The sequence below is a fragment of the Silene latifolia genome, chromosome 5, assembly GCF_048544455.1.
Source record: "Silene latifolia isolate original U9 population chromosome 5, ASM4854445v1, whole genome shotgun sequence".
Classification (NCBI taxonomy): Eukaryota; Viridiplantae; Streptophyta; class Magnoliopsida; order Caryophyllales; family Caryophyllaceae; genus Silene; species Silene latifolia.
Genome location: NC_133530.1, coordinates 33,478,685 through 33,484,022, shown reverse-complemented (window position 1 = coordinate 33,484,022; position 5,338 = coordinate 33,478,685). Strand labels below are relative to the sequence as shown.

General features: G+C 41.8%; 1 non-coding gene across 1 annotated transcript; it reads right to left on the bottom strand.

Annotated features, from left to right (window-relative positions):
* Positions 1-3,645: 3,645 nt before the first annotated feature.
* LOC141658235 (small nucleolar RNA R71) lies at positions 3,646-3,752 on the bottom strand. Its single transcript, XR_012549132.1, has one exon. It is a non-coding gene; the product is annotated as a small nucleolar RNA R71 (small nucleolar RNA).
* Positions 3,753-5,338: the final 1,586 nt, after the last annotated feature.

Genomic DNA, 5,338 nt, shown 5'->3' with positions numbered 1-5,338 from the left:
GTTGTGGCACAAAAGGTTTGGACATATTAGTGCTAAAACTCTTAATACACTTAGGAGACTTGACTTGGTTGAAGGATTTCCTAACATGAAATTTAACTTTGATAAAGTATGTGATGAATGTGCAAGATGTAAACATGTTAAAAGTTCCTTTAAACCCAAAAGAATTGTGAGTACTCTTCGTCCATTACAACTCTTACATATCGACCTATGTGGACCTATGAGAACTAGAAGTAGAGGTGGTAGTCGTTATTTGTGTGTCATTGTTGATGATTACTCTAGGTTTGTTTGGGCACTTTTCTTAAGCTTCAAGGATGAGGCATTTGATTATTTTTTAATTTGGTTGAAAAAGATTCAAAATAAACTTGATTTCAAACTTGTTTCAATAAGAACAGATCATGGAACCGAATTTGAAAACTCATCATTTAGTGCTTATTGTAATGACAATGGTGTAGATCATAATTTTTCGGCTCCTAGAACTCCACAACAAAATGGAGTGGTTGAACGAATGAATAGGACCTTTGAAAGTATGGCTAGAAACATGTTGTTGTTTAGTAAATTACTAAATTGCCTAAGAACTTTTGGGCCGAAGCGGTAAACACTGCTTGCTACATTCATAATCGAACAGGAGCATAATCAATAAAACACCGTACGAAATACTACGTGGAAGAAAGCCCAATATTTCATATTTTAGATGCTTTGGGAGCAAATGTTTTATTCACAATAATGGTAAAGATAACTTAGGAAAATTCGATCCATGTAGTGATTAAGCGGTTTTTATTGGTTATTCCGACCATAACAAGGCGTATAAAGTTTACAATAAACGAACCATGTTAATTGAGGAAAGTGTCCATGTCATATTTGATGAATCTAGCATTCTTGGGCAGGTAAAAAATGAGGATGAAGATGATGAATTTGAGATTGATCTTGTGCGAAAAGACTTTGTGTTTGAGGATGAGGAAGCTCCAAACAATGACGCCCTGCAATAGACACGCGGACTGTTACCTGCTGATATATGAATTATTTGCACCTTATTTCCCTCTTTCTTTGGCGCATTCCGGCTCATAACGAGTCGATTTCGTGTGCTTTTCCTTGCATTTGTGCCCGATCCCCTTACTTGTCATTTTGTGTGTCCTTTTGTAGGAACCGAGTCGAGTATGAAGGAATTGGGGCAAGAAAAGGCATTCTAATGCCTTTACATGAAGAGAGGGGAGATGAAGGATTTTTGAAGAAGAAATCCTCTGCCGGCAGGCCGGCAGCCGGCCCACCGGCAGAGGATGTGGCTATATGGAGAAAAAGAGGAAACCAGCTAAGAGAGTGTTCTCTGCCGGCAGCCGGCCCACCGGCAGGGGACACAATCCTCATACTTAGTCAAATTTTGAAGAAGTTTTTGGCCAAAGTTAATTCAACGCGCTACCGGCACAGTAGCCGGACGGCCGGCCAGCCGGCGAAGGCACACTGGCATGAAGAATTGGAAGAAAATCCCAAGAAGAGAAATTCTCTGCCGTAGAGTTGGCGGCAAGAGCCCACCGGCGGCAGGGGACACAATCCCCATACTTAGTCAAATTTTGAAGAAGTTTTTGGCCAAAGTTAATTCAACGCGCTACGCAAGCAGGAGTAGCCCCGGCCCGCCGCAGAAGGCACTGGCATGAAGAATTGGAAGAAAATCCCAAGAAGAGAAATTCTCTGCGCGGCAGAGGCGGCAAAGCCCACCGGCAGGGGATTACCCAACCTTCATTTTTCTCGTTTTTTTTGAAAAAAGCGCTGCCGGCAGAGGAGGCGGGCCGGCCCGCCGGCACAGAGACACGCAGCACGAGTTGGGCTTTTTCATTCTTTCTTTCCTTAATCCAATGATAGCCTATAAATACCCCCTCCTTAAACCCTTTTGCACACAACCCTAGATCTGAAAAACATTCCGTATTTATTGTAATATCTCCTTAATCAAGTTCTAATCTTTCAATAATTATTATTAATATTTAGCAAGAATTAGTTAGTTCTAGTAATAGTCAATTGTTTACACTTGTTTGTTGAAGTTTGTATTGGGGATTTTGAAGGGTTTTCCTTCCTATTAATCAATCAAGCTTCCATCTTTTCTTTTATTGGTATAATTTCTCTCCTTTCTTTTACTTGTTTATCATTTCTTTACATTTTCCTTGTCTTTTGATTTTGTTACAACCTTTATTATGTCTCCTCCTTGTGTTGTTTGCTTTTCTTCTCCATTTAGCATAATTTCCCTTAACATGAGTGAGTAGATCCCTTCTAGGGTTTAGGGTGATTCTTTATGGGATTTATGGGCATGATTCTTTGAATAATTTGGTCTTTGGTGAAATTGTTTAACTTTCCTATTCATTGCACTCAAGGTGTTTGTTGATTTGCTCAAGTGAAAGCTTTTGCCTTTCTTCATTTTTTGCTTAATTCTCCCTTAGAATGAAAGTTTTTGGGAGTCTTGATGTATGTTAGGAGAGGAGGGATACTTAATGAAAATTAGTAGCCACCCTTAAGATACCCAAGACATTGGTTCTTCATCTTAGGTTAATCTCTCACCATTGACCCTTTTTGATCTTCATGTTTGCCCCTAGACCATATTGATGACCCCGAAAGCCCTAGCTTTTAATTAACCGTATTCATTATCATCATCTTGCTTGTCTTTTGCTCTAGTGATTATAACCAAAACCTTCACTTTTAATTTTGATTAAACTTGTCTCTTAATAGAACTTTGTAGCAACCCCCGCCGTCCTTGAGTTCGACCCCGACTAAATACTACGCTTTTTCGGGTTTTACAAATAGTTTTTGGTACCGGAAGTGACGGCAAAAACCGGTCATCAAAATGGCGCCGTTGCCGGGGATGGCGTTAGGTTATGCTTAGTTTCATTTAGAGTCTTTGCTTTAATCTTGTCTCAATTGTCATTTTTGCTTTAGTAGTTGATTGTTGTTTGTAGAGTGTGTGTGATTTTTGCCTTTCCCTAGTGTGTAAAAACACTAGGAGACTTACGATTTGCCAAGTGTATGCCTAGGAGGAATCATCAAGCTCTCCTATTCAACTCCGACCCCGAGAGGCTTTTTAGGACCTTGAGGACTAGGACTCTTGAAAGAGTGAGGAACAATTCCACCCAAGCAAACATTGATCAACCAAACTCACACATCCCACAAAATTTTGATACAACAACTACGGTTCAATCAAATACCACAATTGAGACTTTAGTAGAGAACCCCTTTCATAACTTCCTTAATTACAATAGTCCACCTCAAACACCACCACATCAAGAACCAAACCACCCACCACAAATGGCTCTTAGAGATCATAACCGGCCTAACCATAATGATTCATGTAATCCCATCAACTTTGGCACCTTGGCCCCAAACAACTTTGAAATGCATCCCGCCCAAGTCGGGTTAGTTGAGAAGGACTTGTTTGGAGGTCATATTGAGGAAGATGCCCATGCCCATCTCCGGAAATTTAAAAGGAAAGTTTCAATGATGAAGAAGAATGGGGTGTCCGAAGACACCTTGAGAATGATGTTGTTTCCGTTTTCATTGACGGGCAAGGCGGACCGGTGGTTGAACATTCACCCACCGGATACTTTCACTACTTGGGATGACTTGGCTCAAGCGTTTATGGCCAAGTACTACCCTTCCTCAAAGACCGCGATGCTCCGCAACGAGATCCATACGTTCCAACAAGAGGATGGGGAGTCCTTAGGTGAGGCTTGGGACCGTTATCAAGATTTGATAGCAAGTTGCCCCTACCATGGAATACCGGAATGGTACATTACTCAAACATTCTTCCAAACTCTACTACCAAGAACTAAGGAGATGGTAAATGCCTCCGCGGGGGGAGGTTTTGACCACTTGAATGATGAAGAGGGCACGGCATTGATCAAGAAAATGGTAGACTCGGAGGCAAACTATGGTTCTAGAGGGAACATGCTACGAAGAAACGGGAAATTCCCTAAGGAAAATGCCTCCAACTCCGATACAAATGCCAAGCTCGACTTGCTCACAAAGCAATTTGAGAAGTTTTCAAGGAATCAAGTGAACCAAGCCGGGACCTCATTTGGGCCACCCATGGAAGAAGTTGCTCAAGTCGCGAGTTGTGAACTTTGTGGAGGAAGTGGTCATACTTATGATTTGTGTGGCAATAATTACAATGGGGGCTATGAAGAGAATGTTCAAGAGGTTAACGCCTTTCAAGCCTTTAACAACAATTCAAGACCCACAAGACCACCTTACAACAACCCAAATGTCTACAATCCAAATACCAATTTCTACCACCCCGGTTTAAGGAACCACCCAACTTTAGTTACAAAAGCACCAATGTTCAAAACCCCCAACATCTCCAACCACAAACCCAAACCAATCCACCCGGTTTTGCTCAACCAAGGGGAATTCTCCCAAACCCAAGAAATAACTTTGGAAATCAAAACCAATGGTCAAGCAACAATCCACCCCAAAACTATGGCAACCAACAACAAGGGCACCAAGAGTTTGGTGGAAACCAAAGCAACCAAGGGTTTTACCAAGGGAATCAAGTAAATCAAGCAAATCAAGGATTTGGGCAAGGGTATGTTCAAGGGTCTCAAGAACAAGGTCAAGGATCAAACTTCAACAACTATGGTCCGAGAGGTAACTTTCAAGTGGGGCAAAACAACAACCAAGTTCCCAATGCTAGATATGACTATGGGTTCCCTTTACCCATAGCCAACCAACCTCATCAAGAACCCCAAGGTGAGCTCTCTCAAGTGGAGCTTTTGAAGATGATTAAGAACATGCAACTTCAACATAGCCAAGAGATAGCTAATTTTGCAAAAGCTACTCAACAAGAACAAGCAAACTTGAGAGCTACATTTCTTAAGGACATGAGGGAAATGGAATCTAGGATGGCTTCTCACGCCATGGCTAACCCTCAAAGGCCGCCCGGTGGTTTGTTGGCTCAAGGACAAAGCTCCAAAGATGCCTCAAATAGCCACCATGCTCATGCGGTAGTGCTAAGGAGTGGTTTAGAGCTTGAGGACCCTTACAAAGACCTTGAGTTGGAAGTTGATGAAGATCCCAAGGGGAATGAGGTAGAAGTGGATGATGAAGAGGAAAGCTCACCCATTGAGGCTTCGGGTAAAGCTAATGAAGACAAGAAAGGAAAGAAAGCTTGTGAAGATTTGACTAGAAGAGGAATTCAAGTGGGCAAGGATGTTGATGGATATGTGGAAGACCTCCCTTATGAGGAGGAAGCTATTGAAGAAATACCTTTGCAACATTCTAAAAAGGTAACAAAAAGTTCGGCTCCTCCAAAGGTATCTTCCAATTCCCAACTTGTTTCTAAAATTCCTTACCCTTCAAGAGCCAT